This window comes from Oryx dammah, unplaced genomic scaffold (assembly GCF_014754425.2).
Source record: "Oryx dammah isolate SB20612 unplaced genomic scaffold, SCBI_Odam_1.1 HiC_scaffold_2, whole genome shotgun sequence".
Classification (NCBI taxonomy): Eukaryota; Metazoa; Chordata; class Mammalia; order Artiodactyla; family Bovidae; genus Oryx; species Oryx dammah.
The window spans coordinates 170,062,440-170,076,725 of record NW_024070186.1 but is presented as its reverse complement, the minus strand read 5'-3'; the positions used below and the strand labels follow the sequence as shown (position 1 = coordinate 170,076,725).

The 14,286-nt window shown below is 46.2% G+C and overlaps 1 protein-coding gene and 1 pseudogene across 2 annotated transcripts in view; one reads left to right on the top strand and one right to left on the bottom strand.

Moving 5' to 3' along the window:
* MRTFB (myocardin related transcription factor B) overlaps positions 1-14,286 on the bottom strand; it is a 292,145-nt gene that overhangs the window by 215,690 nt on the left and 62,169 nt on the right. For both annotated transcript variants that reach the window (XM_040256557.1, XM_040256577.1), the window contains exon 3: positions 8,847-8,924. The gene's annotated coding sequence lies outside the window, so the exon portion shown is untranslated. The remainder of the gene's footprint in view (positions 1-8,846; positions 8,925-14,286) is intronic.
* LOC120874933 lies at positions 9,315-10,575 on the top strand (annotated as a pseudogene).

Below are 14,286 nucleotides of genomic sequence, written 5' to 3'. Positions count from 1 at the left end.
AACATTCAGAAAACGAAGATCATGGCATGGGAAATAGATGTGGAAACAGTGTCAGACTTTATTTTGGGGGGCTCCAAAATCACTGCAGATGGTGATTGCAACCATGAAATTAAAAGACGCTTACTCTCTGGAAGGAAAGTTATGACCAACCTAGACAGCATATTAAAAAGCAGAGATATTACTTTGCCCACAAAGGTCCATCTAGTCAAGGCTATGGTTTTTCCAGTGGTCATGTATGGATGTGAGAGTTGGACTGTGAAGAAGGCTGAGCACTGAAGAACTGATGCTTTTGAACTGTGGTGTTGGAGATGACTTGAGAGTCCCTTGGACTGCAAGGAGATCCAACAAGTCCATCCTAAAGGAGGTCAGTCCTGGGTGTTCATTGGAAGGACTGATGCTGAAGCTGAAACTCCAATACTTTGGTCACCTCATGCGAAGAGTTGACTCACTGGAAAAGACTGATACTGGGAGGGATTGGGGGCAGGAGGAGAAGGGGACGACAGAGGATGAGATGGCTGGATGGCATCACTGACTCGATGGACGTGAGTCTGAGTGAACTGCGGGAGTTGGTGATGGACAGGGAGGCCTGGCGTGCTGCAATTCATGGGGTCGCAAAGAGTCAGACACGACTGAGAGACTGAACTGAACTGAATTGCAGGCCAGAGGTTATAGATACCCTCCAGGTTCAAACATCACCAAATCCACCTGATGAATGAAATGAATGAAAGAGAGGAAGGGAAATCACAGACGATGGGCAGTGACAAGTTACCAAGCACTGTACCAGGTGCTGTCCATTCATTAGGTAATTTCCACTGGGAGGGAGGTATATTTTGCAGATAAGGAAACAAGGGCCTAAGGGTACATACAGGTACTAAGTGGAAGGGCTGGGGTTCCACCAGGTCAGTCTGTCCCAGGCCAACAAACTTTGGCCTCAGTGACCAACAAGTTTCTCCCCAGACTCAAAAGCCTGTATCTTCATACAGCTGAAAAGTTAGATATCTCCTGAGATCAAGACTCCAATCTAAGATACCATTTATATAAAATAAAGATGTAAATAGGCTGTTGGGAATATGCACCCAGTTAATGTGAAGCATGTTCAGAAAGTGCCTTAAGCACTCAGTAAATTATAGCTATTATTACATTGGTAGGCTGTTTATTTTATTCCTTCCCCATCTCCCAATATAAATTCCAAATCAATTTGGAGGATGTGGCCTTTTCTGCTCAGACATGGGAATAAAATTAGTTTCTAGCACACCTGAAACAATCCGCTGCTCTTTAGTGGATGAAATTACCCCCACCCTTCCTCCTGACAGTGGAAAGAGACCCAAAGACTCTCCTGGAGCTTTGAAGTGCTCTCCCTTCCCAGTTTCCTGGGTGACTGGCAACCTGTTTTATAAAAGCCTCCCCTTACAGGAAAAGCCACTCAAATATTTTCAAGTTATTAGCAAAAAGAGAAAATAAACGTTTAAGCTGAAACCTGGTAAGAGAATTTTGGTGAGGTTGGGGGTTAATATAACCACTATGATATCATGAGGAAAGTTTTCATAGGAATTGAAGCTGCCACCACCCTCAGGCCACAGTACTCTAGGTTAGGTTTCTACCCTGATACAAGGCACGTCACAGGTTCCCATCAATGACAACAGCTCAGCTCACCCTGAACTGATCCTCACAGGGTAGGGATGGATGTAACAGGATCCATGGAGGGCATTACAGATGGACCAAAAAATTCTGGGTGATTCTAAAATATTTACACCTCTAAGGGTTTAACCTGTGGTTTCCAGGAAGCACTATTAAAACATCTTTGATCCAAGAGTAACTTTACAAATGCCCATAATGGGATTTGTTTCATGCTCATTCACTCAATAAAAACTTAAGCACTTAAGTGCCAATTACTGTGTTAGTAGCTGTGAGCAAGACACAGTCTAGGCTCTCATCACATTGATGGCCTAGAAGGAAGAGGGATGTTAATTTAATAACTGAACCAATAAATGTTGAAATATTATGTGATAAATAGAATGAAAAAGAAGAGCAAATAACCGGGAAGAAAAGAAAAAGAAAAGCCTGAATGGAAGAGTAGGAAAGAACTTGGCTTGAATTTGAGTTCTGGAGGGTGCATTAGCATGAACTAGGCAAGGAGGAAAGAAGAGAGCAAGGAATAGGAGATAGGGATGGCTCAGCAAGGAATAGATGAGGGTGGGAAACGGAGACTAGGGTGGACTGGGGCTGTATGAAGTATCTCAGGGACTTCACTGATAGCCCAGTAGCTAAGACTTCATGCTCCCAATGCAGGGGCCCTGGGTTCCATCTCTGGTCAGAGAACTAGATCCTTCGTGGCACAACTAAGAGTTCACATGCTGCAACTAGAGATCCCGTGTGCCCCAACAAAGGCCCAGCACAGCCAAATAAATGAATATATATATATATATATATATATATATATATATATATATTTTTTTTAAGGCATCTCAAGCAGGTACATAGTCTGAGCACATGGGGACAGTGGAGAGAAGAGAACCCAACTGGAGATGAGAGAGTGTCACGGACAATGCCATTGGTTTCCACATACCCATCCTTCCCCATTGGGCAATCCAAGCTCATTACCTCCAGCCAATCTGTATTTGAGGAAATCTCATATCATATGAATACATCCCACCACCCGAGTGTAGAAATCAGGATGCAAATATCCTGCTTCCCTCACAACCAGGACAAGGGGTGTGACACAGGCTCTGCTGGCCAGAGGTACCATGTGAAGCTGAGCCTCATTTCTGTTGATGTGACCCGTGGCAAAGGCAACTGGCTTTGGGGTGGCGGTTGCAGGGCCGAGCTCCCAATGGAGAAGCCACATGAGAGCTGACGGCAGTGGTGGTCGTGGTGACAGCAAACTCAGGCAGGCTCATGGTTTGCTGATTGGGCCAGGCGTGCAGTGTGGTTTGGGGCATTTTTCCTAGAAGCTTAGCCTCAATTTCTTTCCTCCAGCCCTCCCAATGATTCTGTGGGAGACCTAACATCCTTTATTACACTCCCCTTTCTGCTTAAATCAGCCAGCATTTCCACCAAGAACGCTGACCTCTCACAGGCCGAACCTGGCTGGAGCCAATGAAACTTGGAGAGAGACTTGTTGGGGCCATGGTGAGAGGAACCTTCTCTGTTGGAAGAAAGAGCCCCAGGAAACCAGCTCGATCTTGATAGCATTCCTTAGGCAGGTTGGCAGGGAGTCCATTGGACCCATGGCCATTTGGAATCTATGGCCGGTTACCCACAACAAAAGCGAGAGCTGGGAAAGTGGTTAATTGATAATAAAGGAGCCATAGGAACAGTCTCCTTGATGTTGTCAGGAGATTGACCTTCATTACCTTCATTGGTAATGAAGACCTTCATTGGTAATGAAGACCTTCATTAGACCTCCTAAGATCTAAGGGAAAAAAAATGACCTAATGTTAACTGTCCAGCCCTCTACAAAAGCTCTTTTTAGTAATAGGTCAAAAGGTATATAATAAGATGTCTTGGGTATGTGGGTCTCTTCTGGTTGTCTGTGCCAGAAGCTGTCTCTGTTACTTTCTGACTTTAAATAAACCGTTAAACTGCTGCAAAGATCCAAGCTACTGTGTTCCTTTGATCTCAGAGTGAATTCTTCCCTTTGAAGATCACGAACCCGTAGCCGACACTGAATATCACGGAACACACTCCCTGCCTGGCTTGGGATCTCAGTTGCCATCAACAGTTTCCACAACTGAGGGATACGATAAGGTCTGCTTGGCACAGCAGAGAAACCAAAAGATCTGGGTCCTTGACTACATCACCAAGCTGCTAGACTGATTTCAGACCTGTAAGGCCCTGGACATCTCCTTCTCTGTGCTAACGGTGCCCAGTCACTCAGTTGGGTCCAACTCTTTGCAACCCCATGGACTGTAGTCCACCAGGTTCCTCTGTCCATGGAATTTCCCAGGCAAGAATACTGGAACTGGTTGCCATTTCCTACTCCAGGGGATCTTCCCAACCCTGGTATTGAAACTGCAGCTCCTGCATTGGTGGGCAGATTCTTTACCGCTGAGCCACCTGGGTAAGCCCCTCCCTGAGCTAATGCATGAGGTCAAATCAACCTGAGTTGGCTTCTCTGTTCTTTGCAGCCCAAACATTCACAATGATGCAGGAAGAAAGAAGCAACTTACGGAGAATAAACACACATCTTTTCTGGGTCTGTCAGGAACCACCCAAATCCAGGGAATCTTTGTCTACCAGCCTCCTTCACCCCCACCCAATATCAGTCCCATTCAGGCAAGCCCTGAGTGAGCATGAGTAAAAGTCGCTCAGAAGTGTCCGACTCTCTGCAACCCAGTGGACTATACAGTCCATGGAATTCTCCACGCCAGAATACTGGAGCAGGTAGCTGTTCCCTTCTCCAGGGATCGAACCCAGGTCTCCCACATTGCAGGCAGATTCTTTACCAGCTGAGCCACCAACCTGGCCCCAAACACTTCATTCCAGAAAACACATTCTTTCATTGCCCTTCCCAGCCTTGGACTGTCTCTTTGAAGGGCACCAAGTGGTTCTGTCACTTGCCCAGCTCACACATCTGGTAAGTGGCAGAGCTGAAGGTCTGGAGGCAAGCCAGATCCCAGACTTTTAACCACTATGTTTAAGGCCATGCCCCATCCAGTCTCATTCCATTAAAAAAAAAAAGAGTGTGGCCTTGAGCCAGGAAAAAAAACAGACGAAGAGCTCAAGTTCAGCTCCATATTTGCTATATGGCCTTGAGCAAGCTTCTTAAGACTTACTTTCAGATGTAAATGAAGTTAATGATGCCAGCCTCATAGAATCTGGCAGTCATCTGTATAGTTCACCCATGACCTCTGGCTCCCCACCTTCTGGGCACACAGTGAAACCCAATTCCTGGACCCCTGGGTTGGAGTCACATGAGTAGTCCCAGCCAAAGAATGTGACTGGCGGGAATATGTGTCACTTCTGGGTTGCTGCTCTCTTGAGCAGAGTCCCCAGCCTATCCATCATGGACACATGATGTGAGCAAAAACCAAACAATTATTGTTGGCAGTTGAAAAGACCCTGTTGCTGGGAAAGATTGAGAACAGGAGGAGAAGGGGATGACAGCGGATGAGATGGTTGGATGGCATCACCAACACAATGGACGTGGGTTTGGGTGGACTCTGGGAGTTGGTGATGGACAGGGAGGCCTGGTGTGCTGTGGTTCATGGGGTCACAAAGAGTCAGACACAACTGAGCGACTGAACTGAACTGAACTGATGTTTGTCAAAACACATACTAGCCTATACTGATCGATAAATACAATACGGTCATTTTCTCATTTACTCAAGAAACACTTCTCTGTTGTGGTTCAAACCCCAGATGGACAAGAAAGAAAGTGTAGGCAGCAGTCCTGAAGGTTCTAGTGCAATACATCTGAGAGGGGCCCAGTCCTCTGCTTTTATCCCCCTGGTGATTCTGATGCCCTGGCAAGTCTGAGACCCTTGTGTTACTATTGTCCCACCATATGATGGTAGAGTACGGCAGGGTCCTCACCCTTGAGGGCCACATAGACTAGAGATGACAGCTACAGAGAGAAAAGTTACAATGCAAATATGGTTTTGTGATCTGAAATCTGTAGCATTAAATGAGTATATATAGGAACTCTCTGAACTAGGGGGTTCCTTGGTGGCTCAGTAGGTAAAAAATCCAGCTGCAGTGCAGGAGATGCAGGGGACCTGGGTTCAATCCCTGGGTCAGGAAGATCCCCTGGAGAAGGAAACGGCAATCTACTCCAGTATTCTCGCCTGGCAAATCCCATGGAGAGAGAAGCCTGGAGGGCTACAGTCCATGGGGTTGCAAACAGTCAGACACAACTCAGTGAGTAAACCACTGTGAACTATACAGTTGAAAGTAAGAAAGTAAGCATGCATCCTGGCAAATTCATCCATCAGTGGTGTGACCCAAAATGGGGTACTTGGACTCCCTATTTCCTCATCCAAATATATACGGTATTATTTGTCTCCATTTTCCAAATATGAACATCGAAACTCAGATGTTCTAAAACATTGCTCATGGTCACACAGCTAGTAACAAGGCTGAACTGGAATCGATACCCAGGTTCTTCTGTATCTAGATCTCACCTTCTTAAACACTGGGTGTAGCTGGTTCATGCAAGGCCTCTGCCTGTCTCTCCAGCTATAGCTCTTCACCTAGAACTCTCTTCCCCTTCCCCTAGAACCCTAGCTTCTAGCCACACCAAACTACTTGCCGTGCTCACCCAACTCTGTATTTCACACCTTGGTGCTCTGGCTCCTGCTGGCCCCTCCGCCTGGCTTGCCTTTCCTCTCTTCCAACCACCCTGTCTCCCAATACTGGCCAAATCTTTGCATCCTCAGTTTGAAGGACCCAGCCTCCATGCTTGACCACCCCCCACAGCGTGGTACTACATATGGCCCTGCAAGTGCCTCCTCCATCAGATTGCAGCCTGTGGAAGGAGGGCCCTTCGCTTCCTTTCCTGAGGCTGTCTGATTAGCACTGTGGGCCCCTGTGCTAAAGCTTCAGCCACAACCACCTGAATACCTAGCTCAGGGAAATCAAAGCCCTGCAGTTTACAAGCCAGACCAAAGAAGACCACACAGCGAAGTATTTCAGAAAGCAGGTTTGGGGTTCTAATCTAGCCACTTTGTAGCTTTGTGACTGCAATCCCCACCTGTAATATCTTGTGAGCCTCAGTTTCTCAGATGAAAAATGGGACTAATGACAGTACCTGCCTCATATAGTTGTTGTGAGAATTCAATAAGATACAATGTATACAGTAAATTTATGCACAACTGGGCTTCTCTGGTGGTCCAGTGGTTAAAAATCTGCCTGCCAATGCAGTGGACTCAGGTTCGATGCCTGGTCTGGGAAGATCCCATATGCCACAGGGCAACTAAGGCCCTGCACCACAACTTCTGAGCCCATGCTTTAGAGCCTGTGAGCCAAAACTACTGAGCTGGAGCGCTTTAGAGCCCTTGCTCCACAACAAGAGAAGCCACCACAATGAGAAGCCTGAGCACTGTAACTAGAGAAAGCTCCCATGTAGCGATGAAGACTCAGCACAGCAAAAAATTTAAAAAATAATAGTAGTAAATAAATCTTTAAAATGTATGCATACCGCCTCGCTCATAAGGAAGAACTGGATTAATTTCCAGTCAGTTTCATCATTGTTATCATTGCTGTCATCGTCTCCTTGTTATTACTATTACTACAACTCAGCATGCCCCCATGGCTATCATTGTTAATATTATTGCTCACCACATCCTCCTCCATTCCCACCAGCCCTAAGTGACTTTGCTGAGCATTCCTTCCAAGAACAGACAGTAACCTTAGAATTATTGAAAGCGATTCTTCATTGTCCCATGGACAGTTCAGCATCCGCAATGACTTAGCATCCTGGGCACCCTCTGCTTAGTCGACTCTTGAGGAAGTCTATGGCTGCCAGAACCCTTCCATCCCGGCTCCCTGGATATAGGTAAGAAAATATGGGCTATCCTGAGGCTCTCTCTCACTCACTTGACATCATCCCCCTCGGGTTCATTCTGGGTTCATTTCAGGTTAGACCAGACCGCTGCAAAGGTGTTCCCTCCTCTGGCCCCGAGATTGGCAGAATCCCAGTCAAATAGGCCTGTGGGCTTCTGGAATTGTTGATAACACCAAAAGGAATAATACTTCCAACAGGCTTTTGTTTTTTCCCAGAGGGAGCTAAAAGAGTCAGGCTCTTGAGTTTTAAATAAAAAAGTGCTTCATATGCCATCAGAGTGAGCCACCCTTGCTCTTCATTACATGTTCGGAGGGTGGAGAGCAAAACACGGGTTTTCAGCAAAGAATTCCTTGAGGTTTCATGCTGAACAACTCCAAGCTGTTATGAAAGGACGGAAAAACAGAACATTCCCCCACACCCGACGTGTTACAGGAACAGAGAACGGAAGAGGAAAACCAAACCTCAGACTACAAAATTTTTAAAAATGTAAAGTTGGCTTTTCTGATTGAGAAGGTTCTGAAGACCCAGCCATGAATGGTTTCTGCTGAGATTTGCATGTAAGTGAAAATTCACAAAGTCTGTGAATGTGGAAATACAGATTAAGAAGTCAGAGGGAAAGGGGACAGCATTGCGTGTTGGGAGGGGCAGGGGGCAGAAATCAGTGAGGAGGTAAGAGGGCTGCCCGCAAGAGGCAAAGGGTTTCCAGGAGCAAGGACAGTGGTCAGGGTAGGAGGATCACGTGGTGACCGTTTTCTCCAGAGAGGGAAAAAAAATAGGCAAACCTTTTTTTTTTTCCCCAGAACCAAGTTGATATACAGCTGCTTGAATAAAATTTGCATTCCCATCTGACTCATTTCACTGGAACAATGAGGTCACATTCCAGAGCTTTGGCTGACCCTCCTGCACCCCACTGCTGATAAAGTGTTTAATTAGTGCTTTTTGCATTAAAAAGGACCATGAATTCTACTGGGCTCTCTTGGTCTAGCTTCTGACGGCAACATCTAGCATTCAGTATTGTATTCTCACATCAGTCATTTCCAGGGGAGAAAAGAAGAGCGCAGGGATGAGAAGGGAACATTTTTCACAATTATCAAGCTCTTTGATTAAAAAAAACAAATGAAGTTACAACTCAGAAAAGTTACAAATAAGGAGGGAGACATGAAGGACCCTATGGTGATGAATTGAAATCAGTAGTATCAGTATGAACTAAAGTTTAAAAAATAGATACAAATATACATACAGAAGTGTGTGTGCGTGGATTAGTATACATAATATATCTCCAAACTCTGAACACTGAAAAGACCTAGAAGCAAAAATCCCCAGTAGCAATGAGCACACTTACCACCCAGATCTTGGTTTCTAAACACCATTCTTCAATGAAAGGAATCAGGGCTCCTTGGAGAAGTAGTTGATTCCAAAGCTGGAGCAAGGAAAATACAAGATCAGCCTGGAACACCATGTATTGCCAGAAAATAGAGAATTTCTCAAAAAAAAAAAAAAAAAAAAGGCGGGGGGGTGGGGGTGGATTGGGGGCTTATTAAGGATATAGGAGCCAGCCTGAAATAGCTCTCAGTGATCAAAGCTGGAATGATCAGAGCAACAAAATAATGATAGCATTGGGTTATAAGCCATAGAATAAAATAAATACCCATGAGTCCATACTGGTGAAAGGAAGGGAGTCTTACCTTAAAGAAGAATTACAATTAATAAATGTAGAAGGGATGAGGGAGATGAAAAACCACCACTAGAATACCGCAGTAATAGTCAGGGGGTGGGATCACTGCCTGGAGATGGTGGGAGCGCTTTAGGCATGGCGGTCGGGCCGATCTCTGAGTGGAACCAGGATGCCACTGTGTACGTGGGGGGCCTCGATGAGAAGGTTAGCGAATCACTAATCACTGCTGTGGGAACTATTTCTCCAGGCAGGGCCAGTAGTGAACACGAATATGCGAAAGGATAGTGTCACTGGTCAGCACCAAGGCTACGGCTTTGTGGAATTCTTGAGTGAGAAAAGTGCCGACTCTGCCATTAAGATCATGAACATGATCAAACTCTACGGGAAGCCAACAAGTGTGAACAAGGCATCAGCTCACAACAAAAATCTGGATGTGGGAGCCAACATTTTCAGTGGGAACCTGGACCCAAAGATTGGTAAGTTGCTTTATGAAACCTTTAGCGCCTTTGGGGTCATCTTACAAACCCCCAAGATTATGCGGGACCCTGACAGAGGCAACTCCAAAGGTTATGCCTTTATTAATTTTGTCTCATTTGATGCTTTGGATGCAGTGATTAAGGCCATGAATAGGCAGTACCTCTGTAACCACCTAATCATTGTGTCCTGTGCATTCAAGAAGGACTCCAAGGGTGAGCATGAGGGTTCAGGCACTGAACAACTTCTGGCAGCACAGAACCCACTTTCCCAGGCTGACCACCCTCGTCAGCCGTTTGCAGATGCAACCCCTCCTCTGTCTGCTCCCAATCCTATGGTATTGTTATTGGGGTCTGGGTTTCCTCCACCAGGCATGCTTCCTCCTGGCTCCTTCCCAGTACTGCCTCCTGGAGCCCTTCCACCTGAGATACCCCCAGCCATGCCACCACCACCTATGCCTTCTGGGGCTGGAGGACATGGCCCCCAGTCAGCGGGAACCCCAAGAGCTGGACATCCCGGACACAGACACTCACATCCTCACCCATTCCTACCGGGTGGGATGCCCCATCCAGAGATGTCTTAGAGGCAGCTGGCCCTCATGGCTTAGGGCACCCCCACGCTGGGCCCCCTGGCTCTGGGGGGCAGCCACCACCTGACCACCACCTGGAATGCCTCATCCTGGACCTGGCCCAGTGGGCATGCCCCCTCCACCCCCCCGAGGGCCTCTGTTTGGTTCTCCCATGGGTCACTCAGTTCCTACACCTCTGTATGGTATGCATGGACCTCCTCCACTGATGGATACATTGGCCCTCCACAACGTCCACCCTACAGCTACCAGCGGGGACCCCTCCCTCCACCCAGACCCACTCCCCAGCCTCGAGTTCCCCCTTGAGGCCCACTTCAAGGCCCTCTCCCTCAGTGATTTCTCATTGTCTTTCCTCCTGTTGTAGCCTCCCAATATCTGTTCACTTCCTTGGATCAACCAGAGTGGCTCCAGCTTCAAGGGGCTAAGGCACTAATCCCTCTCAGGCCTTTCTTTTGTAAGTGTAATTTTTTTCACAGGAGATTTTTTTTTTTCCCCTATGTTTGCCCTAAGTGTTTTGCAAATACCCAGAGAAAATTAAACTAAACTCCCTGTTAAAAAAAAGAATACCACAGTAATAATTGCCTCAGGTAAAATCCACAGGCGGATACTAAAATTTAATCAGGCAAAAGTGTGAGGAGAAACAGTATGGTCTCAAAGTATTTCCCTCCAAATATTTACTAATTACAAAGGATGAGAAGGAGATAAACACACTAAAAATGGAGAAGAACCCCAAGCAGAGGGGACACCATGTACAAAACCCTGAGCTGACAGAGAGCTTGGGTGTTTGAGGAGATGGGGCATCGACCACCAGGACTTGGAAGAGAATCCTAAGTTGATTTGGAAGAGAACCCTAAATCCACGGCATTCTCCATCACTGCATCTACCACTGCATTTCACATTGGTCCTCCCAACACCCCTACTCAACGGTGGTGAATAAAACCATCAGCACCTCTACCACCAGGCCAACCCCCCACCCCCCAAATGCAACAACAGAGTATAATCATGTGCTGTGCATGTCTCCTCCGCTTCCCAAATTCCTACATTGAAACATAACTCTCAATGGGATGCCGTTAGGGAGTGGGCCTTTGGGAGGTGATTAGGTCATGAGGGTGGAGCCCCCATGGAGGAGATTAGTGCCCTGATAACAGAGACCCTGTTACGCTCCCCCACCCCTTTCACCACGTGAGGGCACGGTGAGAAGTCAGTGTCTGTGAATCTGGAAGTGGGCTGTCACCATTCACTGAATCAGCCAGCACCTTGATCTTGGACTTCCAGACTTCTGAACTGTGAGCAGTAAATGTCTGGGAGCCTCGCAGTTTATGGCGTTTTTGTTATAGTAGCCAGAACAGACGAAGACAGTAGAGTAAGATTGTGTGAGGGCATGGGGCATAATTCACATCAGGGGTGAAATCAATCTCTCTGCTGCTCTTTTCCTTCACAAAATCTGATCTGAGAGGAAGAGACCAGATTGGAAGGTCTGTTCCTTAGCAGAGCATGTCTGTGAGAGAAGAGACACGTGCGGCAACATCCAGAGCAGAGCTTGAGATTAGGAAGCTTAGAAGAACCTGTTCTTTTAAGGAAAAAAAAAAAAAAATAGTGCAGGGACTTCCCTGTTGGTCTAGTGGTTAAGATTCTGAGCTTCCAATGCAGGAGGCATGGGTTATATCCCTGGTCAGGGAACTAAGATCCCGCATGCCACACAGCATAGCTGGGAAAAAAAAAAAAAAAAAAAGAATATTGGGGGTGGGATGGGAGGAAAAAGAGGAAAAGAAGGATGTTCAGGGGATTTGGATGGAAGACACCAGATACACATTTATCAGTTGTTTGTATTGAAAACTGCTTCCAGATCCCAAGACCCTTGTAAAGTCTACCATACATTCAGATCTGTGTCTGGATCTGTGTGTCCATCATGTGTGTAATTGTATGTGTGTCTAGATGAATCTATATGCATGTGTGTGTCTGTGAATGCTCTGTGTGTCTGTGAACGTTACTATCTGAGTCTATGTGTATCTCTATAACTGTGCTTAGGCGTGTCTATGTGCCTCGGTTTGTGCTTGTGTGTGCCACTGTGTATACGTGAATGCTGGAAATCACAGCAAGTGGCTGAGTTGCCTGTAGAGTGAAGACAGAGGATTTTCCACAAGACCCAGAGGGAGAACGAAAAGTCTGCTGTGACAGGAAGCAGTTGAGGCCCAGGTGACAATGTCAGGCCCCGAGAATCTGTTGACATCTTTGCGAGGACACTGGAATTGCTCTGGGATTTGGAATGGGATTGGGGTGGCAAGTCAGGTCAGTACTGTCTAGAGACTTCAGACAGCAGGACTGCTGCTGCTGCTGCTGCTAAGTCGCTTCAGTCGTGTCCGACTCTGTGCGACCCCACAGACGGCGGCCCACCAGGCTCCCCCGTCCCTGGGATTCTCCAGGCAAGAACACTGAAGTGGGTTGCCATTTCCTTCTCCAATGCATGAAAGTGAAAAGTGAAAGTGAAGTCGCTCAGTTGTGTCCGACTCTTAGCGACCCCATGGACTGCAGCCTACCAGGCTCCTCTGTCCATGGGATTTTCCAGGCAAGAGTGGGGTGCCATTGCCGACTACCTACCTCCAAATCGGCACCTGGCTTGTCATGTATTCTTTCCATTTTGCAGCTGAGAAAACCAAGTCTCACCGCTATAACTTTCATGGCACCGAAGAGCCTCCAGAGGCCTCTGGGTGGTTCACCCAGGCCTGGAAACCCTGGAATTACAGAGGGAGGAAAGCACTCCACTGTCAGTCCTTCTGCTGAAGAAGTCTCTAGCTGGTAGTCCTTTAATACCTGGGCAACACCTACTAATATTTTTGTAAAGAACATTTTTTCTTTACTAATCAATCAACGGGTAACCAGAACATCACAGCCTCATCAGGCACACTGACTGAGAACACACTCTCAAAGCTCTACATAACTAACTTATCCAGAAACGTGATGTCACAACATTAGAACACCACCCTTATCCTAGCACCATTCTTGAATTAATTTGGCTATCTTATCAACATGATGGCAGGGAAAGTGTCAATTTCCCGTTTGGTAGACAACTTAATCTTTGTTACCTATTTTTGGAAGTGAAATAGGAAGTGTCCAACTTATTAGAAATTAACATTGAAGCCCTTTAGAGGTTTTAAAAATTTCAAGAACATTGTGATGTTGGAGAGATGCTTCTTTTGTCTCCTTGCTTTTAAGTTTTTAAAAAATATTTATTTATTTGGCTGTGCCAGGTCTTAGCTGTGGCATGTGGGATCTTCAGTTGCTTGTGGCATGCACACTCTTAGTTGGGGCATGTGGGATCTAGCTCCTGACCAGGGAGTGAACCCAGGTCCCCTGCACTGGGAATGTAGAGTCTTAGCCACTGGACCATCAGAGAAGTCCCCGCTTGTAGTTTTTATTTTGCAAAAATGCAAAACTATAGCACAGTTACAAGAATAGTAAAACAGACTCTCTTAGACTCTTCACCTACATTTATCAACCGTTTACATTTGTGTCATTTAGGCTTTCTCTCTCTCTGCATGTGTGTGTTAGTCGCTCAGTTGGGTCCAACTCTTTGTGACCCCATGGACTGTGGCCCACCAGGCTCTTCTGTCCATGGAATTCTCCAGGCAAGTATACTGGAGTGGGTAGCCATTCCCTTCTTCAGGGGAACTTCCTGACCCAGGGATTGAACCTGGATCTCCTGCATGGCAGGCAGATTCTTTGCCATCTGAGCCACCAGGGAAGCCCAGATGTATGTATATATACACAAACATGCACATACACACACCTTTTAAAAAAGCATTTGAGAATAAACTGCCAGTGTTGTGACCTTTTGTGTGTGTGTGTGTGATCTTTTATTCATAAATTTTTGTATATCTCCTAAGACTAAGAACATTCCCTTACCTAGCAAGTATCTAAAATATAGTCCATAGTCAAAGTTAGTGAATTGTCCTAGTAAAGTTATTTCTACAATTTTTTATTTTCAGGTCCTGGATCCATTCCAGAATTATACACCTAAACTGTTATTTCTCTTAACTCCCATTTAAT